The sequence below is a fragment of the Panthera leo genome, chromosome D1 (genome assembly GCF_018350215.1).
Source record: "Panthera leo isolate Ple1 chromosome D1, P.leo_Ple1_pat1.1, whole genome shotgun sequence".
Taxonomy (NCBI): Eukaryota; Metazoa; Chordata; class Mammalia; order Carnivora; family Felidae; genus Panthera; species Panthera leo.
In genome coordinates this window covers 19,411,899-19,436,939 of record NC_056688.1, presented here as the reverse complement: position 1 = coordinate 19,436,939, position 25,041 = coordinate 19,411,899, and the positions used below count along the sequence as shown (strand labels likewise).

General features: G+C 44.5%; 1 long non-coding RNA gene across 1 annotated transcript in view; it reads left to right on the top strand.

Annotated features, from left to right (window-relative positions):
• The first annotated feature begins 693 nt into the window (after positions 1–693).
• LOC122201453 overlaps positions 694–25,041 on the top strand; it is a 46,281-nt gene continuing 21,933 nt past the window's right edge. The window contains exons 1-3 of the long non-coding RNA XR_006194174.1: positions 694–789; positions 897–1,021; positions 23,761–23,819. This is a non-coding gene — a long non-coding RNA (uncharacterized LOC122201453). The remainder of the gene's footprint in view (positions 790–896; positions 1,022–23,760; positions 23,820–25,041) is intronic.

Sequence of the window (25,041 nt, the reverse complement as noted above, 5' to 3'; positions counted from 1 at the left end):
GTCAGGAAACGCGGGGCCTTCTTCGCTCCCCTGGTGGTTTTTCTAGTGCACGGGACGCCTTCCTTCCTCAGTTGCACGAGCCTCTGGAGTCTACTTGCAGAAAGAGTAAATGCGTTTGATTTCCCACCTGCCTGCCCGGGGAAGGGAGAATGAATGAGACTCTATCGCTCTGGAGAAAGATACTGTTTGGACACACCGTCTGTTTCCATCAGGGTGGGGAGCAGTAGTAAATTGCCAGGGCTCCGAAGGGCCCTGTGCCCACGCTGGCCAGAGTCCAGGAGACTGGACCTTCCTCTCCTTACTCAGACGGCAGAGACCACGCCTGTCTCTGCGGAACAGCCCAGTGTGAATGTCCGACTGTATGATGCGTTTGTGCCGGTGAGCGACCTGGGCACGAGGCGGAGGCACACGGTTGCCAGCCACCACTTCCCATGCAGAGCGTAGGCTGTGCGAGCCCCGTGACTCATGCCACACTCACCTGGACTCGGAGACCTCCAGGCACGGAGGGCTCCGTCTCCCCAGAACCTTCCCCTGATTAATTGTGAAGGGTCTCAGCCCGGCACGTCCCGCAGAGGCCGTCCTTCGCCCGCTGTGGCTGGCGTCGGACTCCACACCCCTGGGGTGCGAGCGCTCGGCTCCCTGGCCCTCCTCCCACGGAGGCACGGTCCCAGCCGGGTCCTGCCTGCCATGCCCCGCATCTCCCACAAGGGGGAGCCCCTGGAGGGCAGTGGAATTTGGGAAGCTGAAGTTTTCTCCTCCTGTCCTCCGATTTTCGCGCTTGACCCAACTGTGAGGTTTCTTTGTTGCAATGTTGGGGTCTGAGATAACACTTCTGGAGGCTGCAGCCGGGAACCACAGCTGATGCCATCTTTTCTTGTCTGTTGTTAATGACCTAGCATTATAAGCTAAGGAGGAAAAGTAACAAAGAGCTTGAAGACTTTCATGGCTCCCAGGCCCTGGACACAGGCCGGCGGTCTCAGACAGACAGAACCAAGGAGGGGCCTGTGACGGCACAGCCCAGGTAGGTGTCCGCGAGAGGACGACGGAGGGGCTCCTGGGGATGAGGGGCACGGAGCCCTTGATGGTGGGAGGGTGGATGGAGTAGACACGGGGTGTCAGGGGAGATTAAGGGTGGGGGGGGGGAGGCAGCGCAGAGAGACCGAGGAAGGGCAGAGGGAGGAACCCCCAAAGGGGTGCAAAAGAACAAAAACGCTTGTAGGATGTGATGCAAAAGGCTGACCGCGGGGCCGGGGCCGGAGAAGGGAGGGTTTGTGAACTGACTCAGAGGCTTAAACTAGTTTGAAGTTGGTTCCAACTCTGCCGCCCAGAAACTTCACAGGACTTCAGAGGCCGGGAGTCTGAAAGCCAGCGCTCAGCGGCGCAAGAAGATTCAAAGTGAGTAGGTGTGCCTGAAGGTCCAGCTAATCGGTCTGGTTGTGTGTCAGATAGCCACAGCCACTCCGGACTTGGGACTCCCTAAACTGGAAGGAATTCTGGTCGGCCGGCCTTCTCAGGTTCTCTCTGCTCCGAACCCATGTCTCAGACTTTCCCCCTCTCCTCTCCAGTCTCCTGCAGTTGCTGTCGGTAACGGACCAGGAGTCAGAAGTGCGCACTGTGCAGCTTAGGGAGATTAGCTGAAGCAAGGAGACGTCAGAATCCCCTTTTTCTTTGTCTATAACAGGGAGATAATAATATATTACTAATGAGCCTTATAGGATTTTTCTGAGGATTGAATAAGTAAGATAATGTGAATAAATGTTCCTAATAGATTATAATTGCTAGTTAAATAAAAGATGGCATTAATAATAATTAATCAGTTAAGATACCCTTACGATGCTCAGCGGGGCATGTTCCTGCCGAGCTTTGGAGGGACATGTGTGTTTACTATTTGCAGGAAAATCTCAGTACATAACCCCCAATTTCCATATCACTTTTTAGAGTAACCTCTTTGGCAGATAAGTGGGGAACTCCGTGTTCTTTCCCTTTTAGCCACCTTCCAATGTTCTCTTTTCTGGCCTCGGCTACACGTTTCTAGTTCTGAAACATGCAGATAGTGATTGATGGTGTCTGCTTCCCTCTCTGGAAGAGTGATTCGTCTGTGTCCTCAACACTGCTGCTCGAGTAAATGTCACAACGTGTCTCAGGCACATGATCAGACTACACTTGGAAGAAGCAAATAAGAAGGCTGTGTTTATAATCCCATCACCATATTCCCTGCCTGGAATGTTCTTTCCAGACTACGTGTTACTTATTCACTAAAATGTCTCTGATGGGAAGTCGGGTTCTGCACTCTGGGGCAGGCTGTTTCTGTTGACCTATGAAGGCTGTAGTTGGCTTTGATACCTGTGGGCGCATTCACCCTTTCCTTGGGTTCCTGAGGCAGTGTGCTGTATGGGGAAGGCAGTGTAGACTATGAGCAAATCCCTTGATTTCATTGAGCCTTCTCTTTCCATCGTCAAATGGAGCTGCTATTACGTTTTCTTCCTGCATCCAGATGTAGATGTGAGGCACTCATGAGATTATACTTGAGCTCACCACAAGTTTGTAACTCTCTACAGAGTCATAGAATTGTAAGAGCTCATCATCGTTGTTCTGCTGCGTGTTTCTTACTAGTGATCGACCTGTATCTCACAACCTTTTATTTTGTTTTATTATTTTATTTTTAATTTTTTTAACGTATATTTATTTTTGAGAGAGAGAGAGAGAGAGAGAGAGAGAGAGACAGAGTGCAAGAGGGGGAGGGGCAGAGACAGAGGGAGACACAGAATCCCAAGCAAGCTCCAGGCTCTGAGCTGTCTGCACAGAGCCCGACGGGGAGCTCGAACCCACAAACCGTGAGATCATGACCTGAGCCGAAGTCGGACGCTTAACCGACTGAGCCACCCAGGCACCCCATAGCCTTAATTATTTTAAAAATTGTCTTTCCCAGGTGTTAATGTATTGCATTTTCTTCTCTGCCAATTGACTAATAAATTAAATCTTTATAGAGATGCTAAGTGTAAGCCATATACCTACTCACCTTCAGAAAGTTTGTATCCTCTCTAAGTCATGTGTACAGATGCATAATATGTATGCAGACTATATTTTTCTAAAACCCTAAGCGCGCGTGCGCGCACACACACACACACACACACACACACACACACACATATTCCTTCTTTCAAGCAGGTACTTACTCCTCCTTTAATACAAAATACAGGGGCGCCCGGGTGGCTCAGTCGGTTGAGCGTCTGACTTCGGCTCAGGTCACGATCTCGCGGTCCATGAGTTCGAGCCCCACGTCAGGCTCTGGGCTGACGGCTCAGAGCCTGGAGCCTGCTTCCGATTCTGTGTCTCCCTCTCTCTCTGCCCCTCCCCCGTTCACGCTCTGTCTCTCTCTGTCTGGAAAATAAATAAATGTTAAAAAAAAAATTTAAAAAACAAAATACATGCAAATACACATTTGAGCAAAAAACATGCAGTGACATTCACACAAGACACTCACTTAGAGAGCAGACTTCATAGGGAGGAGGAATGAACTGTATCAGCATCTCAGCTATTTTAGAGTCCAGAAGTGACCACAATACACAATTCACGTGGTTAAAAAAAAAAGTCATGGATCAATTTCTGCCCCGTTCCCAGGAATGAATATCAATACCCTCCTCTTCCAGACAGACTCACGGCAGCTTCAGATATTTTTAAATGAGTTTTTTTAAAATACATTTGCGAAGTCAATTATTGTGAATCTCATCTGAGGCAATTAAAAAAACATCCTGACATTTAAGGTGATATTTTTTTCCCAAGTAAAATAATTATAAATAATACTAATTATGAACAAATCATTCAGTTACTCTCAGTCTGGTTCAACCTTTAGGTTAATAAACCAATCCATTAAAATTCATCTTGCTCAAAGGACCAATTTGTTAAAAAAAATGTAGTGACCTTTCACCACAAGTGTGATTGATATTTTCTGTAACAATAATCAGAGCTGTCTTTCCCAGAAGAGAGTGTGGTCAAGTGGTAGATGTAGAAAACTGGGGACCTTTTATGCCCCTCTCAGTAATACTTCTAGATTAGGGTACAAAATGAGGTTGATGGTGATGATAATGTACAAAACGAAAATTCTGGTTTCAAAAAGTATCTTAAGAGAGACGTCTGAAAGTCTCAGGACAGTTGCCCATAAAAACTGATTATATCATTCTTCACAGCAGGAAAGGTTTTAGATATGCCCCTCTGTCTGCCTCTGGAGTTTCATTCTCTCCCAAGATGTGAGGCAGGGATTTGCAAATACGGCCCATGGGCCAAATCCAGTCTGCCACCTGTTTCTGTGAATAAAGTTTTATCAGAACAAAGCACAGCTCCCACTTACGTATTGTCAGTGGCTGCTTGCCTCCTACCGAGGCATTCTAGGAGCCCCAACAGAGACCTGAAATTCTGACTCTTTGGCCCTTGACAGAAAAAGTTGGCCAACCCCAGTTGGAGGGTAATGAAAAAAAAAAGTTATCTTTGAATTTCCTGCACCAACTAATATTGGAGCTGCACTTTACGGTTGATAAAGTCTGACCGTGTTATTTTGCAAGAGATGTTACTCTCATTTAACTGATGGAGAAGGTGCAGATTTGTCCGTGGCCCCGTGGCCCCGTGGCCACTAACTGGTGTAGGTAGACCTTGGCCTCCTAAGAGGGAAGGGACGCTGCCCCGAGGGCCGATGTTAGAGAAGCAGTGACCGAGACGGCTGTCAGGCTGTGGTCACGGCTGCCTGTCTCTTTCATCCACCCAGATGTGGTCATGGCCAAAGAACAGTAGGGGAAGCAATAGTCTTGACATTCCGTTCCCTCTTTATCTGACCTTGGCCTGGGTGATTTTGCACTCGTTCTGCTTCTACGGTCCTATTCTCCTAAGCAGAAGAACACTAATAACCAGAAAGGAGAAAAAAAAAAAAATGCTTCGCAGTCAAACAAAGCTAAGCTTTATTGCCTCAACTCTCACTTATCCATACTGAAGGAATGTACCCGCCCTGAAATTGGCACTGTGGCGTGGATATTCTGAAACAGCCAGGAACAGAACCGTCTTTGTTTGGGGAATATGCTATCTTTTTAAAAGTTTGCTTTTTGAAATGGCAAATCCCCTCTTAATTATGTTCTGCTTTTACTCGGTTTATCATCAAAATTACACTCCCCCCGCCTCCCCCCCCAGGAGCTCGTTTCATCTACCAGCGAGGTGGGCCATGAGGTGCTGGATATTAGGAGAGAGGAAGCCTGGAAGGAAGACTTTGCCTTTGATATAAAATGAGTTGTTTGCAGAGACTCAAGGTTTTCTTAATCTTAGGTTTTCTTGGAATGGGAGTACAGAATAGAACAAGAGAGATGAGAGTAAGACACTCTTTTGTCAAATCTTCCCTGAAGATTCCGAGCTGAAGATAAGGATTTAAACAATCGAACTTCCCATTTTTCCACTCAAGCAGCCTACCTTTATGTGGGTGTCCACTGGGGTAGGCACTGCTGGGAGTTAAGGTATATCACGTGGACTAAGATTCAGATATTCTAATAAGTGATTTACTAGAGCCATGAACATGTACCTTTGTGTCTATAATACAAATTAGAAAGAAGCAACGGAATGGAAATATAAATGAAGTCTGAGCACGCTCAAAGGAGAAGTCATTTTTCCTGATTAGACAGTCGCTGAAGAAATTGTGGAAGAAGTCGCATCTTGGGAGACCTGGGAGTGTGTAGGTTTTAGACGTTTGGAAACGGAAGTGAGTGGGCATTCTAGGAGCAAGCAGAGAGAACCAAGTCCTCAAGCCAAGTGTAGGACTCGTACGTGAACCTCTACAGGTATAGAGGAGGATTGGGGCGGGGAAGCAGGTCAGGGTCGGATTCTCGGGGCCTCGAATTGTAGGTTAAGGAGTTTGTTCTTGGGGCACCCGGGTGGCACAGTTGGTTGAGCGTCTGACTCTTGATTTTGGCTCAGGTCACCATCTCACAGTTCGTGCGATCGAGCCCCACGTCAGGTTTTGTGCTGAACGGGGAGCCTGGCTAAGATTCTCTCTCTCCCTCTGCCCCTTTTCCCCACTCGCACTCTCTCTCCCTCTCTCTCTCTCTCTCAAAGAAAAATAAAAGACGTGCGATCTTTACTGGGTGGATGATGAGAATCCTTGCATGTTTTTCCGCGGGAGAATTACATGGTCATACCTGTGATTTGGGAAGAGATGGAACAGGTGTTTGAAAAGATCCTGGAGGCCAAGTCATCATTTAGCTCCTAGAGTTAATGGACCGGGCGAGATAGGTTATTACCTTCATCCTGTGCTCTCCTCACGAGACTGTTCCTCTGTAACCTGACTATCGTAGGTTACAGCACTGGCTGAGGGCTTCCTGAGGGCACTTATTTAATGGCATGCCAGTGGCATTTACTCATAAAACCAAAAAGCCATTGGGGCCAGAAATAGGGGTTTTGGTTACTTCCCCAGACAGGATGCAGTTGGGGTGATTATACATGTGATTCATCGAGGTCGGGAAACAAGTTCTCCACAAACAAACACCCCTCCCCTCCCAGCCCAGTGACTCACAGCTTCTTCAGTTTGGAAAGCTCTGGAGTCCAGGCAGAATTTGAGGTATGATGTTAAATCATAATTTTTCAGTGTTCACTGTTATAAGGGAAACGTTTTTATTCACTCTCTCGATTGTTCAAGCAACGAGCATTTATGGAACTCTTAATTGTGTTAGGCACAGAGCATGCACTTAACAAATAATTATCGAGCATTTACTACATGCTCAGCGCTGTTCTAGATGTGAGATGTCATGGTTTTGTAGAGCTTGCATTCTAGAAAGGAGATCCCAATATTCAATCCCCCTGGGAACCAAACAAGCAAATTTCCACCCTCGGGGAGTTCACGTTCTTACCGAGGAACGTGTCAGAGACAAGAAACTGGCACTTCGTTCCAAGAAAGAAGGGCAACATAGGCAAAAAGAAGCATGAATCCAGCCCTACGGGGAAAGAATGGAGAAAGGAGCCTTAGGTTTGGGGGAGGGGGGTACTCAGTATGACAAGAGGGCTTATTTATAGACCTGAATTAGGATGTGCAAGTTGCCTGGGCCTTCTTTGGCGGGAGTTGACAGAGGGATACCGCACTCACACCGAGACTTGCAGAATCCAGTCCCCGGACGTTCTGAGTTTCCAGTGTCTATCAGGCAAATGGAGTCACTGATTCAGGACTCCCGAGTGCTGTGGTTTGGGCTCACTGGCAGTTTTTCCGTACCTTCAGTCTGACTGTTCCGCAGTGGCCCAGTGCCATGAAGATAAAAACTTAGTAGGCTGGCTTCCTCCTTGCTTAAATAATATTCAGGTCAAATGCTGTAGCAACCAGCTCTGGCTTGGAGGTCATACTTGATTCTCATTTTATCAGGTTGTCTAAAATAACCAGGCCACGAGGTGGTTATTGTTATGGTTCTCGTTGGAATGGGATTTGACCTATATAAGGAAAAGAACTAGGACAGGAATAGCTCTTCAGCCCATCACAGACTTGGAGAAATCCAGTATAAGCAATTGCAGAATCACAGAGCTGGAAGGGACTCAAGGTGACTTAAGGTGATCCTGGCACCTGCCTCTGGGCACATATGTGCCTGTCTAGAAATTTAATATAAACTCTAGAACTCATCATTTTAACAATATGTAAAAGTTTACCCATCCTGAAAATAGTTTCCTTCAGGGTTGTGGTGCTGCCTAGCCTTGGGCAAAACATCTTTGAACCTTCTATTTTACAGCAGACCTCAGAGCCTATAGCATATTGTTTTGCATGTATTTAGTAGGGGAAAATCATTGTCTTTGCAGGATGTTTTGCATTTCCAAAAAACCAAATGCCATATCTAATTGGCCCCGCTGAATGACACTATTTTTGATTAAAAATGAATTTAAATGCAGCTATGAAATTATGAGCTGGCATGTTTGCTCAGCTCATAACTGGTTCAAAAAGGACTTATCAGCAATTGTGAAAGAAGTAAGTCCTTATTCTCGCAGATGGCCAACTTGAGGACACGTGAGCTCTGGGTGAGCCATACTGTTTCTCAGTCTCCTTGGTGAACTCCTTGAGGTCAAGGAGCACGCCTTGTTTGTTTCAAACTACCAACCCCTCGCGGAGGCAGGTGCACATCAGGGGCTATTTGTCGAATGAATTAAAAATCAATAATGTCATCACTTTATGTCCATATCACAAATGCTTTGTCCATTTTTTTAATGTTTATTTATTTTTGAGAGAGACAGAGACAGCGTGTGAGCAGGGCTGGGGCAGAGAGAGAGGGAGACAGAATCCGGAGCAGGTTCCAGGCCCTGAGCAAGCTGTCAGCACTGAGCCTGATGTGGGGCTCGGACTCACCGCGAGATCATGACCTGAGCCGAAGTTGGACGCTTAACCAACTGAGCCACCCAGGCGCCCCTGTCCATTTTTATTTGTTTATTTTATTTTTTGCCACATGGGAATCCCAAGATCACCTCTAGTCTTAAGGCCAATTAGCCAGCAAATGGCAAGGGAGTAGTCTGTGGCAAAAAGAACACTTCTGGGAAGAGAGTTCGGGTTCTAGTGTAGACTCGGTTTTAAGTAGGGTGGGTGGCTTTGGAAAAGGGGCTTAAGCCTATTCTTAGATGGAACTAGGGGATGGAAAGGGTCCACCTGAGGAAGAAAATAGAGAGGAGCCACTTGGTACCTATCTCTGAGCTTGTGGTGCGAGATTTTTTCAAGGTCTTGGTGTTGATCAGGATTCTTGTGTGTTCAAGTGTTCTTGACTTAGTTGAGGTACAAAACCACACTCCAGAAGGGCAGGGCTGCACCAGACTCTGGAAATTACCAGAATCAGGGACTCAAGCCCTTGCACGACACACTTCCTCCGACTTTGTCCTCCGCCTCTCACTCCGGGCCAATTTCATTCTCTCCGATCCGCTTTCTCCAGGAGGATGAGGAAATTCATAAGACTTCTGAGAAGTTCCCTGGGCCAGGAAAACAAGACACCATGACTGGTGGCTGCTCTCAGCGCCGTGAGGCTGGCTGGGGAGAGAGGCGGCAGCTCGCCCAGAGAAGAGGTTGCTATATAGCCAATGAAACAGAGCCCCGCTAAAGCCTGCTGTCGCCTCCCATTTGCCACCCAGTCACCCTCCTCCTCTCGCTCCACGCTCATCGGCTGCTGACCTTCTACTCTTCTTGAAGGCCCTGATCAACCTCACTGCCTCTGAGGGCTGGTTGCCTGGGCAGCACAATTCCTTCCTGTCTGTGCTCCCAGAGCACGTGGAACCCATCCATACCGGGAAATAGAGCTCCTCGTGTTGCTCGTCATGGTCGGTTGACAGGCTTTCCTCCCCCGGGAGATTGGAAACTCCTCAAAGGCACTAATTGGTTTTGTGGTACTTTATCTATTTATTAGATCAGTTATTTATTACTTATTGACAGCCTACTGCGTACTAGGCTCTGGGGATTCGAAGAGAAGTAGCCCAAGATGGTCAAGGTCAAGTGGGAAACATATACACTTGCAGTGCGACGCATGGGATGAGTCCTCCATGGACATCAGTGGTGCTGTAGGAGCCCATAACATACAGGACAGTCTCTTCCCTAACAAGCATGGGGGTTGAGAAGGCCAGAGAAAATTTCCAAATGGTAGGAAAGGGCCGCCCCTGGCCTATACTGTGTTGAATAGGAGGATTGGGCTTGGTTGTGTAAGGTGTGGGGGTAGGGGGCGTGTTCTTTGGGGTAGGAACAGCCTATGAGAGGCTCCGGGGATGTCTGAAAGCGGAACATAACCAAGAGCTTATGTCTGAATGGCATAGATTCAGACATATCTGAATAGATAAGACGGATACGTGGGGGGCTCCTGGGTGGCTCAGTTAGGTAAGCATCCGACTCTGGATTTCAGCTCGGGTCATGATCTCACAGTCATGGGATCGAGCCCCTCATCAGGCTCTGCATTGAGTGCGGAGCCTGCTTGGGATCCTCTCTCTCCTTCTTTCTCTCTGCCCCTCCTCTGCTCCCTCTTTCTCTCTCTATCTCTCAAAATAAATAAGTAGACATTAGAAACAAAGGCAAGGATACGTGAAATAATCGGAAAATAAGTTTCCAGTGAAGTACTAATTTTATAGTACCATACGCTAGGAGTAAGCAAAGATTGAAATTACTATGGGCTTACAAATAAAATCCTTAAAAAAATGTGGGTATTGATCGACTTCACGGGGAGTTAGTGCTAAATCTGAAATCAGAGTCTGAGTTTCAATCTCGCTCTGCCAGGAATTAGCTCGGCGATAATTTCTCAATCGCTGATTTCTCTGTCATAAAATGAACGTGCTCATCGTTATACTGAGGACAAAATAAGACACATAAAGAAAAGTATAAACTGTAAAGCGCTATACAAACTGAAGTTATTCTTTAAACCTGACTATCTTTAAAACAGAGAGCTCTTAATTGACAAGAATATTTGGAAGATATGAAAAGGTGTGTAAATACAGTTACATGAGGGACGCCCGGGTGGCTCAGGTGGTTAAGCGACTGACTTCGGCTCAGGTCACGATCTCGCGGTTCGTGAGTTCGAGCCCCGCGTTGGGCTCTGTGCTGACAGCTCTGAGCCTGGAGCCCGCTTCGAATTCTACCTCTCTCTACCCCTCCCCTGCTCACGCTCTGTGTCTCTCTGTCTCTCAATAATAAATGAATGTAAAAGAAAAATAAATAAATAAATACAGGTACACGAAAAGATACTATATTCATGTTAAGAGTTGTATTAATTTTACTTTCTGGCTAAAGATTTTGGTCAATGCCATTGCCAAATGCATAAGGTATTAACCAGCTGACTGTGGCTTTTTATACGTAGCTGACTCTGAGGATAAAGCAGAGAAACGCTGCTTCAGGGGACACGGTTTGACTCAGCCAGACATGTGATGTGTAAGGAATTAAGTCACTTAGATGTTGTGATTATCAGGTGTTCTGTCGACTAAGTGAACTGCATTTTTGTAGACAGAAGGTTTGCCCGAGGATTTCCTTCTAGCTATAGAACTCTACGAGGTAAAACTTCCCCTTCAGTACCACCATTTCCTCCTCTTTAAATGGTCATAAATAGGGGTGCCTGGATGGGCTCAGTCAATTAAGCGCCTGATTCTTTTTTTTTTTTTTTTTTTTTTTTTTTTAATTTTTTTTTTCAACGTTTTTTATTTATTTTTGGGACAGAGAGAGACAGAGCATGAACGGGGGAGGGGCAGAGAGAGAGGGAGACACAGAATCGGAAACAGGCTCCAGGCTCCGAGCCGTCAGCCCAGAGCCTGACGCGGGGCTCGAACTCACGGACCGCGAGATCGTGACCTGGCTGAAGTCGGACGCTTAACCGACTGCGCCACCCAGGTGCCCCTAAGCGCCTGATTCTTGACTTCAGCTCCGGTCATGATCTCATTTGCCTTGAGCTCTGCACTGACAGCGTGGAGCCTACTTGGGATTCTCTCTCTCTTTTTCCCCTTCCCTGGTACGCTCTCTTTCTCTCAAAATAAATAATAAGATAAAACATTAAAAAAATAAATAAATGGGCGTAAATAATGACGGCATTTTAAAAGAGTTGCACTTGGGGCACCTGGGCGGCTCAGCGGGTTGAGCGTCCAACTCCTGATTTCGGCCGGCGTCACAATCCCAGGGTCGTGGGATCCGCCACACGGAGTGTGGAGCCTGCTTGAGATTCTCTTTCTGTCCCTCGGCCCCTCTCCCCCACTCACGTGCAGTCTCTCTAAAGAAAGTAAAAATAAGTTAAATAAAAATAAAGAGCTGTATCTCAAAGGTTACGGATGAAATACTAAAATTTAGTTGACAACATATGTTCAGGCAAACTGGTAACCATCTTTACTCCGTGTGCTGCTTCAGTTTTCCAGAGCTTTTGGCTATTGTGTGGAGAGAGACCCCTGCCTTGTCTCCCACATTTACCACCAATGCTAACTCTGAGCTGATCATTATGGGAAAGAATGACTAATGCTTTATGATGTTGCTGGGAGGGTGGCCCCAAGAAGCACAGAATAAGGCTTTGGAGATTTGTCACTCATTCTCATTCAGTGATAAGCCCACAGAACCTGGAAGTGGAGGCTCGTCACCCCCAGGCATGGGGTCAAAGACATGGCCAGTCTTTGGTGGCGCGTCCTCTCTCTCCACCCATGGTTCAATCTACCTGGACCTAATTCTTGTGATGGCCGTCTTTCCAAAACTTATTTGAGGAAGGAGAACACAGCTCCTCTCTTGGAACACTAGGTCTGTGGTATATTAACACACAAGTTCCATAAAATAACAAGGTAGACTTAGGTCAAACAAACAAGTTGAGAAATTCTGAATATGTCCCTACTGGAGATTCAAAATGCACATTAACATTTCTAAGGCTGCAGAATTTGAGCTCTGCTTTCCCAGAGCTATTTGACTATCAGATTGTTTTACTTAGTAATGCCCATTAATTTCTTGAGTACCTCCTGTACCTCCCAGTACAGTTCGGATAATGTTCTTAGAGAAGTTTCGGTAAATACTCCTATTAAAGACTGAAGTCTATGCGTTAGATTGAAGAAAAATTGAACGCAGCTTAGATACAACCATGTAAATAGAGAATACATGTTTGTCACCCCAAAGGTTCTTTTAAATATCCCATTCTTTATTAAATTAGAGGTTTGCAGGAAGGGGGTTGAAATAAGCAGTCAATCTTCTAGTCCATCCATTCATCCAGTAAAACTCCATTTCCAACATTAATTCAGAAAAAAAGTTTTTCTTCTTTTCCATTAGACTGGAGAGAGCTCATGAAAAATCTCTTGAAAATGTTGCAGTTGACGCTTCTTCTCCCTCCCCTCTGCCCTTTTTCTTTTCTTTACAAAGAATGAGTCTGGGTGTGATTTTATATCTATTATAGTTTGTATTTGATGGAACCCGATGGAAACCTACACGCCAAGAGACAGAGTAATAGCCAGTAGTTTTAGTCATAATCACAGAAAATTCCTTTCTTCTTCTCCAGCCTTTCCATTGCTCTGTGATTATGAGCTGTATCTTTAATAGACTGTTTCTAAAAAGTGCTAAGACTGTGTTTTCTTTCCATAGGGCCTCCAAAGCATCTTCCCCACCCCCCCCCACCCCCAAAAGAGTCAGGAAGATACTAGACAGTGGGGTCAAGGCCATGCAGCATAAGTTTTATTCTATTCCTCCTCTCGGAAGCTTTTCTACATCAACTTTCTTCTCTTATCACTGCTTTCCATTTATTCCATTCATAGGATGTCATTTTACCTATGATGACGCAGTGCTTTGCAACTGACCTCATTCCAGTCATCTGCCAATAAGAATTTAAAGATTCTTGGGCTCAGGGACAGTATATTCTATCTCACGTGCAGTGCTGTGTACCGAGTTGACATTTATTTATTTGAATTAATTTAAGAATACTTTACATGGGGTGAACGTGAGTGAGGCTATCTTCTCGTCTTTTGGGATTAATACCTACGTGTCTAGAACGTGAATGTTGGAGTCCAACTGACCTGAGTTCAAATCTCAGGCCAAAGAAGCATGAGTAATCGGTGTGTTCCTGATCAAGTTATCTATCTTCACTGAGATTCCATTTTCTTGTACATAATAGAGATATTATTTTGTTTTAATTTTTTAAGGTTTATTTATTTTGAGAGAGTGAGAGCGAGTGTGGGGGAGGGGCAGAGAGACAGAGGGAGAGAGAATCCCAAGCAGGCGCTGCACTGTCAGTGTGGAGTCTGACCCAGGGCTCGAACTCACAGACCATGAGATCATGACCTGAGCCGAAATCAAGAGTCGGACACTCAACTGACTGAGCCGCCCAGGGGCCCGGATATCATATTTTTTTTAAAAGATCAGATGAGGATAGTAGTCAGCAATTTAAGGTCTGTGTCCTCCAGCTCTGGGTTTGAATCTCATCTCTGTGTCTGATTTGCTCCATCATCTTGAGCAAGTGAATTAACCTCTTTGAGCCTCATTTCCCTCATCTGTGAATTGGGGTCTATAACAGTATTTATCTCACCGAGTAGTTTGAATTCAACCGATTCAATGAAGTAACGCATGTAAAATCTAGATTGATAACTCCTACCTACTAAGAATTTAATGAATGCCAACCATCACTTTACAAAAGTGCCTAGTGTACCCAGTACGGGTGGGTTGCCATTGGCGAACACATTCTGCGGACCTGTTACAGCCTCAGGGAACTTAATATGTAACTTCCGGGTATGAATGACATTCCGACTCTTTTAGCTATCGTAAGTGGCACCAAATTCTTCTGAAGAAAAGGCTTCCTTGGAAAGATCATGAACATCTGGATTAAAAAAGAGCTTACATTCTCAAAGTGTAGTGGGTTGGAGATATTTTTTGTATTGAACACAGCCATCTTGTGACTTGATTTCCTCAGGATGTGAATCAGAGAAAAAAAAAACAACAAAAAAACAACAACTGAATTTTTTGTTCCAGAAAAGAAGGGGAGGACAGGCAGAGGATTTTTCACTGGTAAGGCAATTTACACACTTGTCCTTTTCATCGTGAGTCATGCTCTGTGATACATTTCATAGCAATGTCTATGAATTTCCAAATCTGGACCAAGACACATCAGCCAAATAAGGGATGAAGAAGAAAACAGACTTTTAATCCACCTAGTTACCATTCACAGGATTCTAGAAGTGGAACTTCAAAAATGACTATGCTAGCACCCCACATTGAGTCCTTTCTTTGAAGCCACTGAGAATTAGCTAATCACTTTCAAAATATTTGGAGTAGAACAGCAGAGGAATTCAATCGCCAGCTCTACTGTTTTAGAAGAAGTTCCTTCTTCCTAATCCTTTCCCCAAACCGTGTTGTCTCCTGCTAGAACTTGAGGCGAATTCTTCTTTTCTTGCTTTCATACTGGCTGACCTAAGTTCATCTTAAAATGACATTGTAAACTTTTTAAAAAGTTATGAAAGCTTACCCCTTAGTCTTTTTATTTTTCTAATCAAGCAAACTCATTTCAAAAGCTCCCTTACGTCCAATTTTTCCATACATCAGGTCATTTGAGGTTACTATTCTGAAGGTGTTCCCCAGATATTCTAATAATAGAATAAAAAACACCAACACTTTGGCATATTCACTTGGGCATCCCCAGGACCTAATGCCACTCAGAATTCATTATAGGTGCTTTAATAAAGTGTCGACTGAATGGATAAATATGGCCTCATGTTTATATAGCTTCTTATACCTTATAAAAAGCTTTAGCTTTCTCAAAGAATCCTGTCTTGGGTTCTCTTATTTTCTCCACCTCCAACCCCATCCCCAAATCTTTTTTTTTCCCCATTCTTTAAAATTTTTTTTTTGACATTTATTTATTTTTGAGACAGAGAGAGACAGAGCATGAATGGGGGAGGGGCAGAGAGAGGGAGACACAGAATCTGAAACAGGCTCCAGGCTCTGAGCTTTCAGCACAGAGCCCGACGCGGGGCTCGAACCCACGGACCGTGAGATCATGACCTGAGCCGAAGTCGGCCGCTTAACCGACCGAGCCACCCAGGTGCCCCTCCCCATTCTTAAATCTTACCTGTAGTTGCAAACACAGTAAGTGTCGAAGTGGAGGTCTGAGCTTCGGTCTCCAAATCATGTAAATTTATTGACTTAACCTGAACATTTATTTATCAAAGCACAGGTGCTAGTGTTTTGAAAAAATATAGGCCTTCCCCCCACCCCCTCCAAACTTAACCATATACTCAGATAATGACGAGAATAATGGAAAGAGTACCTACCAGTTCTAACATGTCTTTGTCTGGAACGTCTGAACGTCGCGTTATTTTTTTAATTGTAAAATGTGATTTGCTCAGAGATGGCTTTTAGTCTTCTCTGACCGTGAGCTCCAGTTTTCACTGCCTTTCTGCAAGCTTATCAGTTTTTTTTTTTCACGCTTTGTTCCGGGTATGAAATATGAACAAGACATGACCAGGCACGTTTAAACTCTTCGTCACCGAGATGTCTCACAGTGCCTGGATTGAGTGTTGTGTGGTCAGTGCAAGGTCATGATGAAATCCGCTGCTTCTGTAGATTCTTTTGTGCTGAAATCAGTGTCTTTACCGTTTATTTCATTTGCTTTTCTAGAACAAAGGTGGGTATTATATGATCAGGGAGACGGGGTAGTTTGCATCCAGCTCTGCAAAGGCAGGGTCTGTGTCAGAAATTTTTTTAAAAATATTTATTTAGTTTTGAGAGAGAGACAGAGACAGAGCACGAGGGGGAGAGGGGCAGATAGAGAGGGAGACACAGACTCAGAAGCAGGCTCCAGGCTCTGAGCTGTGAGCACAGAGCCCGATGCGGGGCTCGAACTCATGAACTGTGAGATCGTGACCTGAACTGAAGTCGGACGCTTAGCCAACTGAGCCACCCAGGCGCCCCTGTGTCAGAAATTTTTATATCCCCATCTCCTAATCCGCGTCCTGACACAGAGCAGGTACTTCATACATAGCTCTTATATTGAATTGACAGGTATAAGAAAATCCAAGATATCTGAGACTCAGTCTAGACTTTGTTCATTACAGTGTGTCCTTAGATAGGTCACTGAACTTGTTACATCCTCTATAAAATGAGATTTCTGTCCACTTTTGAATGACCAATGAGAGCCAAATTGAGCCTTACACAATATTTCTGTTCACCTTCACAGACCAGGTGGAGTTTTATCCTTTAAATAAATAACTTGCAAACTGACGGTCCTTGTGTGACTGATTTAATCAGAGCAAAGGGAATCTTGATGACTTACTTGGGGATCAGTATTTTTAATGGGTATGTCATTTTGGGGCAAATTCCTACAATCCTCTATAGCTGGTTTCCCCCCACCCCCCCTCAATTCACATTCCATTTGGATTATCTTTATTGTTGAAATGGAATTGTCAGCTCGAAGATATGTTCAGAAATGGTTTGCTTGGGTCCATAAATCCTAACAGGAAGAGCCGGGAATCCAGCAGCTGAGAGCGTTGTGAAATCCGTTAAATCAAGTTTCTGGAATATGTGAGCAGCCCACTGCCTTCTCAGTAATCTGAGGCAGAGTGCCCAGAAAGAGTATTTCATCAAGGGTAGTGCAAGAAAAGTCCACTGACTCATTGTTGGGTGTTGGATGACCCTAGGAACTTACTGCGTTTATCAATGGAGGAGATCTGTATTCTGATGCTGTCTTCCTAGGAAAGCTGTTGGAAACTTGTACACGAACGATTCTGCTGACTTCTCGCATTTTGTTTCTTCAGTGATTCTCCAGCTTGAGTAGGCATGACCATCACCTGGAAGACTTAGTGAATCGCAAGTGCCTGGATACTCCCCTCAAAGTTTCTGATGAGTAGATCTGGCGTGGCTTGGGCTTTAAAATTGGCAATTCTAACAAGTTCCCAGGTGGGGCTAATACCGAAGGTCCAGGGGCCACACGCTGCGAACGCTGTGCGAACATCAGATGGCCAAGACTGGTAAAAGTAAATATCCCATGCACCGCTGCTCTTTTCTGAGACTGCTTTAGTGAAAGGGGACTTAGATAACCGTCAGTGGCACAAACCACAAGCAGACATGGATGGGTCAGAGTGTCCGTATAGAACTATGATAAATACTAGAAAAAGGAAGCCAGAATTGTGTGTGGTTTTTTTTATTATTATTATTCATTTTGCGACAGAGAAAGAGAAAGCACCAGCAGGGGAGGGGCCGAGAGAGAGAGAGAGAGAGAGAGAGAGAGAGAGAATCCCAAGCAGGCTCCACACTGTCAGCACAGAGCCTGATGTGGAGCTCGATCCCACAAACGGTGAGATCATGACTTGAGCCAAAATAGAGTCAGACGCTCAACTGAGCCACCTGGGCGCCCCTGTTTTTTGTTTGTTTGTTTGTTTTTGTTTTTTTAAGTTAAAATTTCAGCTCATTCATGACTCTGTAGAACAGATTATTGTGGTCTATTCCAAACTTCTTGGTCATCTGAAAATATAACGCCTGAGTATTTACTAGCAAACGAGGGAAGATATGTCTCTATTTCCTCCCATATTGTCATTTTTGGCTCCATACGGTCTCTCAACAGATGGACCATGTATCCCAGGGTCCTCTCCTCTTGCTTATGATCTAATTAGATTCTAGACAATAATCCTCTATCAAGCTATTTTAAGTTGAATACTTATTGGCACAATGTTATCCATTCAGGTTCTCTCCCTGGAAGCCTATTTCGTTCAATTTCGTTCCATTCAGTTTAACACCCACTGACTGACTATATTCCAACACGATTCTAAATGGCTGGGAAGAGGCATGACCAAGGTCTGCACCAGTTCCTGCCTTTATAGAGCCTGCATGGGAGCAGAGACAGACAGAGGGTAAACATGATGTATTAGTCGATCGATCAGTATTCCTGGTAGTGGTTCCTATGGAAAAGAGGAAATGAATGCAGGGTAATGAGGTTGAGAACTTTGGGAGCTATCAGGGGAGAGTTGTATGCACGCTTGCAATTTTAAACAAGGGTGCCATTTGAGCCAAAAGCTGGAGCGGGTAAGACAATAAGCATATACTTGGGGAAGAGTGTCAGAAGCAGAGGGAACAAGGCCAAAAGGTAGGAGCATGCCTAACACGCTTATGGAACACCGAAGAGGCCAGTGGGACTGAAGCAAAACGTGTGAAAGGAAGGCAGTGGTAGCCCTGAGAGGTCACAAGCAAAGTCAAGACCGTACAAGTAGGGCTCTATAGGTCACCGCAAAAGACGTCAGCTTTGATCTGAGTCAAATGGGAGTCACCGCAAGGTGTTGATTTCAAAGAAGGATCTGTCTGAGTGTTGTAGTTAGGGTAGACTGAGTGAGGCCAGGATAGACGCTAAGAGGCTGGTTATGAGACCGCGCCAGTAACCCAAGCAGAGATGATGTGGCTTTGGGCCATGGACTGGTTGGTGAGTAGTTCAATTCCGCATTTATATTTGAAAAAGTAAAGTAAAGTTCAGCAGGGTTTCATGACCGATTGGATGTGGAATATTAGAGCAAAAGGAGTCAAGGTTTTGGCCAGAGAGACTCGAAAGATGAAATCGCCATCAAATGAGATGTAAAAGGTTACAAGAAGAGGGGCCCTGTTGGGGATATTGGGATTCGGGCTGGGGACAGAGTGAGTTTGCCGTGACTATGAGACACGTGCTCGGGAGTGTCACAGTGGTTGTCGATCATGTGGGGCTTATGAGAATACGGTGAGTAGGTCTGGACTACCGATGGAGTTGTCAATGTGTCGGTTCTGAAAGCTGTGAGGCTCGATGAGATTAACAGTGATTGAGTGTAGATACAGTAGTAAAGGCAAGGACTCAACCCTGGGAATCTCCAACATGAGGAGATAAAAAAGGAAAAAAAAAAAAAGGAACCACAGGAGAGATGGAGAAGGGGCGGCCATCAAAATTTGTAGGGCGCGTGATGTCCCAAAACCCAAGAGAAGGAAGTGTATCAAGTAGAAGAACGTGAAGGATAGTGTCAAATGCCGATGAATGGTCAGGAAGGTGAAGGCTGAAACTTGACCGTCGAATTTCACAAGTAGAGATCATCAGTGACCTTGGCGAGAACATAGTGGGTGCCGTGGTGATGGTTAAAGCCTGGTTTAAGTAGCTTAAGAGAGAGTGGTCGAAGAAGAATTGGAAATAGTGAGCAAAGCCAGCTCTTGAAGTTCCTGCAAAAGGAAGCAGAGCCCTGGAGTGGAAACAGGTGGGGAAAGTGAAGTCGAGCTAAGGGTTTGGTGGTGGGGTCTGCGTTTGGAGTTGGAAAACACAGCAATATGGTTGTGCGCTGATGGAAATGATCCAAAAGAGGACAGATTAATGTTTCAGGACAGATAGAAAGAATTCCTTAAGCCGTTTTGTTGGCTCGTCAAATGGTGATAACATCGAGCATCCAAGCGGAAGATTTAGCTTCCGAGAAATCAGATCTTTTCATCCACGGGAACAGGCATGTTTAGGGTACTGATGCTGATGGGAAAGGTAGATGGAGTGTTGAGACCCTGTGCAAAATCCATTTTGAGTGGTTCACTTTTCTCCAAGGAGTAAGAGCTAACATTATCTCATAAAATATCAAAAATTATTCAAAAGAAAATAAGACCCGAATCTATGCCTCTACCAATATTTATTCAAAAAATAATACAAAGCCAAACACAATATAAAAAGTACGCAATAAAATGTTTCATTTTAGGAGTTTTCCTAAATGAACCGAATTGAGTGAGGTTTTAAAATAGAGATGTAATGTCTTTTCAACGGGGGCCCCTTCTTCTCCTGGTAAGTGTCTCAGTATTAAGCAGGCATTCTTTATTGCTCTATTAACCTTCAAATTTATTCAAAATCAGGAGTATTCGTATAGAAAATTTTTATTTGCCAGTTCAGTGTGGATGAATGCCTATAACATTTCTTACACGGTAAGTGTGGGTGGAGTAATTTCCTTGGGAATTCTTCTACAGTTATTTCTTTTTAAGTCGTTTGTTTTTAAAGTTTATTTATTTATTTTTTATTTTTTTATTATTTTTTTTTTAACGTTTATTTATTTTTGAGACAGAGAGAGACAGAGCATGAACGGGGAAGGGTCAGAGAGAGGGAGACACAGAATCTGAAACAGGCTCCAGGCTCTGAGCTGTCAGCACAGAGCCCGACGTGGGGCTTAAACCCACGAACCTGGAGATCATGACCAGAGCTGAAGTCAGACACTTAACCGACTGGGCCACTCAGGTGTCCCAGCACATACAGGATTTTAAACAAAAGAGGTAGTAGGTCCTTTACATTACGTTTCCTTTCCAGGGTAAAACAAAAAGTCACTTTCTGGAGGATTGAAATTGTATCTTAGCGCTTTGGTTGAACGAAATGTACAAAACTCAATTCAGAAGGCAGTGCGTAAATATTTTGTAATGATAATAAAGCACGTTTAAAAAATACTTATTGGGGTTCTTCACATCGGTGAACCAAGTGTGTTTGAACCAAAGAAGAATGACCATGGTATTGAAGTCGTCGGGATTGTAGGGAAAGTGAAATGGGATTGCCCATGTAAAGTGCTTATTACAGCACATGGCTCATGGGAAGTCCAATCAATTATGTGGTAGGTATAAGGTGATGAGGTTCCTTAAGAAAGGTACAATAAAATTGTCAAAATTAGGGGACTGTTCTTAGCTGTGCATTTTTCGGCAGAGGGGAAGGGTGGCGAAAGGTTACTAGAGCCCCACAGTACTTTATTGAGGACGAGCGTTTAACAGTAGAATCATAGAAGGGTCGTCACAAGAAACAATCACTCAGCATTACGTTCGAGGCACTACGGTCAGCATCTGATCTATACATTTTATTTAGTCTTTATGATAGACCTGCACAGTAAGTTGTATTAACTTCATTGCGTAGATGAGGAAATTGAATTGGGGAGACATGATGAAGTGCTACAATGGGCAAGCTGTCTGCAAATCGCTAAGTAAATTAAAATACTCACTCCATCTAATAAGCTGCCCACGAGAGAGCAAAATCCTCCTGAAGATCACGGTGTGATTTGACTCCTAAGTCCCACTCTTCTTTCTACTATTTTTACTATTGACTTGCTCATCTAAATCCAACTCAAATTCAAGTGCGCGTGGCTGGCTGGCTCAGAATCAAAGACTCCGCGTACTTTGCCGTCCAACACGGGGTTCACTTTATGCTTCCAAACGTGTATGTAGAAATGGCTTACACTTTGGTATTGACACAGATTGGAGACAATAGGAGAATCTCACCTTTTGTCCCTTGAGAGAAAAAGTTCTTCCCATTCCTGAAAACCATAATACCGTTTCTTTAGAACCGGGCTGTGTTTCAAACTGGCATTGTTTTGGCTGATTAAAAAAAAAAAAAAAAAAAAAAAGGCCATGCCCCCCCCCCCCCCTTCCTACAGGAATGGCAAAATGAAAAAACAAAAAACCAGCAACAGGAAAAAAAGAAAATCCAACCTAATTTTTAAGATTTTTCTATTCAGGGGGCATCTGGGTGGCTCAGACAGTTAAGCAGCACCCGACTCTTGATTTTGGCTCAGGTCGTGATCTCCAGGTTCTTGAGTTAGAGCCCTGCATCGGGCTCTGCTTTGCAGGGCGGAGGCTACTTGGGATTCTTCTCTCTTCCTCTCTCTCTGCCCCTCCCCTGCTTGTGCGCTCTCTCTCTCTCTCTCTCTCTCTCTCTCTCTCAAGATAAACAAACTTAAATAAAAAAAGATTTTTTTATTCAGAACAAAGGAAAATCAATAACAATAACTTTCTTTCTTTCTTTTTTTTTTTTCTTTTTAAGAGGAAAACCAAATGGTAGTCGCTTAGTTTTAACAGCTTTTTGGAACATTCTAAAGATGTAACACTGTCTTTGTTCATGGTAATCAGTTGTTTCAACACGGAGAAGCGCTGTTTATGAATGAAGGGGAACAGTTTGGCTGGCAGAAGAGCTTCCAAATATAATATTTCGTCCATGAATATTACGTAAATCCAGTAAATTCATTAAATGATGAATATGTACAACACGATATTTTACACCTGAGTGTATTCCAGAACAAAAAAGAAATCAATACAAGCATTTTGAGAAAAAAAAGTTACTATAGACATGTCACCTCCCCAGTTCTTAACCCTTGAAAAAATGTTTTTTGTTTTTCTTTCCGAGGATGTGACAATGCGAACTCTCCAGTCCATCCATGTAGTTGGCCACCTAAAATAAGAAAAACGATGCCAGGGCATCAAAATGGATTGTTGTTGTTGTTGTTGTTGTTGTTGTTGTTGTTTTCTGTCTATAACTTAGGTGGGGGATGGGCAGTACTCATTCAGGAAGGGACAGGAGAACAGCCTGACTTTCCATCAGGAGTTTCATATGAGAATAACTATGCAAAACCCTATGAAGGACTTGGACTTTTCAAGGGGAGGGGAAAAAAAAGGTTCCTCCGCGTCTACAAAGACCTGTTGAGAACAGGAGAAGCTGATGTTAATTGAAACACAGAGCTTAATGGCTAACGGGGTTGAGAAAGCTAGAACTTACTAAGAGGGAATGTGACTTTGTTTTTCTCCAAAGAATTAAAAAATCTGCTTAGCCTGCCTCTCTGACAACCTAGGGCTCTTCCACAGGGAGAGACGCTTCTGTGCTCATCGTTCTTGCGACAGCACAGGGTCCCTCGGAAGTCCTCCCTCCACCCCGTCCCCATCTCGGGACTCGATTATGCAGCCTACACCTTCTGTGCGTTGCCCCGCAAGTGAACCTTGCTGGCAGTTTCTCATGCTCAAGGGCCAGCTCGCTTGCTCCTTTTGGCTGATGGCAGAAGGCCTGAAATCCCTCGAGGGAGAGCAGAAGAGAAAGAGGAAGCGGGCGGAGACCCCACCCGGCTTCTTCCAGCATGCGTCTGCTTCATCTCAGGACTCTGTGACTCATCCCTGAGCCCTCCACCCCCGAACAGCTTCCACCAAATCGCAGCCACCCCCCCCCCCCCGCCCCGATTCGTCGTCGAACACTTCTTTTAGTGGTGCAGTCTCGTTCTGAAATTACAGGGACTGCTCATTTTGTTAGAGTTCTTTCAACAAACTCAACCGTTGCTGCCCCTTGGCAAGTGTGGTATCACCCTGTAAGCTCCGTGGCATTCCGTGAACACCTCATCCTGTATTAGTGTCCTTGTTTCTTTTTTCTTTTCTTTTCTTCTCTTTTCTTTTCTTTTTGCTTTTCTTTTTTCTTTTCTTTCCTCTTTCTTTCTTTCTTTCTTTCTTTCTTTCTTTCTTTCTTTCTTTCTTTCTTTCTTTCTTTTTGTAAGTCATCCTTTTGTTTAGTTTTAGAACAAGTCCTCCTTTTTTTCCCCCAACAGACTTGCCTTGGAAAAGATTGAGAAGAGCCAGTAGACTTGGCTTCCTTACCTCTGCTCATGTGAGTATAATTTATATTTCTAACTATTGTGCAAGTGTCATTAGAGCCACGTATTTCCCCAGGTTTCTGTGGAAGAACTGCCTGGTTCGATCTTTGCGACGCTGGCACTCTTTTAGAATTAACCACGGAAAAACTTGATGACACTTCCGTGGTTCTTGTAAAATTCATCTTTGGGGTAATTTTACGCTGTGTGTTCTCCCCCTTGAATGTTTTAAAGAGCTGGATTCCTGTCTCTTTGCGGAGCATTCTAGCAGCTGTGTCTCATTTGCTTTGCAAGGGCATTGGAAGAAATTGCTATTTTGGAAGCTTCTTAACATATGGGATCATTGTAGAAGGCACTTTACAGTTTGCATAGTGCTTTCCCGTTATTTTACCCAGTTCATTTCTCAAAGAAGCCCAGGACGTGTTGTTTACGTTTTTCAGAGCGAGAAATAGAGGTACTGAAGGAATAACAGCAGCTTGGCAGGGCAATTTGTCTCCCTCTGGAATTAATCAACAGATTAAAATCTCTTCCTTCAGATCCCTCAATACCTGTGATCAGAAAGCCTCATACCTTTTGACCTAAACAGGTGGATGGACACGTCCGTTGCATCTGCGGAATGAGTGGCCTGGCTAGTCTTAGGTCTACCCTAGCCAAGAGCTGTCTGAGTGATTGGACATTGGCGACTGGGCTGCTTAGCTCTTTTATTAAAAGTGATATAGTGGATGGCTGAAAGCAGGGGTTCTGGGGGTCAGACTGCCTGGAGTTAAATCCAGCTTCCAACTTGTATCAGCCGTGTGGCATCGGATGAGTCACGTAACCTTTCTGAGACTCATTTTTCTTATCTGTCAAATGGGGACATTGGTTACTACGGCGTGGAATGATTGTGGGGCTGAATTGCCCGAATCTATGTAAGACGGTAAGCACAGTGCCTAGCGCACAGTAAGCCCTCGGGAAGTGTTAGCTAGTGTCACGTTATGGTTCCAAAGTTGGCCACCTGGTCGTTTTTTCTTAGGGTTCATTTCAGTTGATTTGTTTCATGAAATTACACCTATGGCCCAGTCAGGACTGGAGATCGTGGGTGGTCTTTTTTTTTTTTTAATTTATTTTTATTTTTTATTTTTATATTTGAGGGAGAGAGAGAGAGAGAGCACGTGACTTGGGAGAGGGGCAGAGGGAGAGAGGGAGAATCTCAAGCAGGCTTCACACTCTTGCGCAGAGCCCGACGCAGGGCTTGATCTC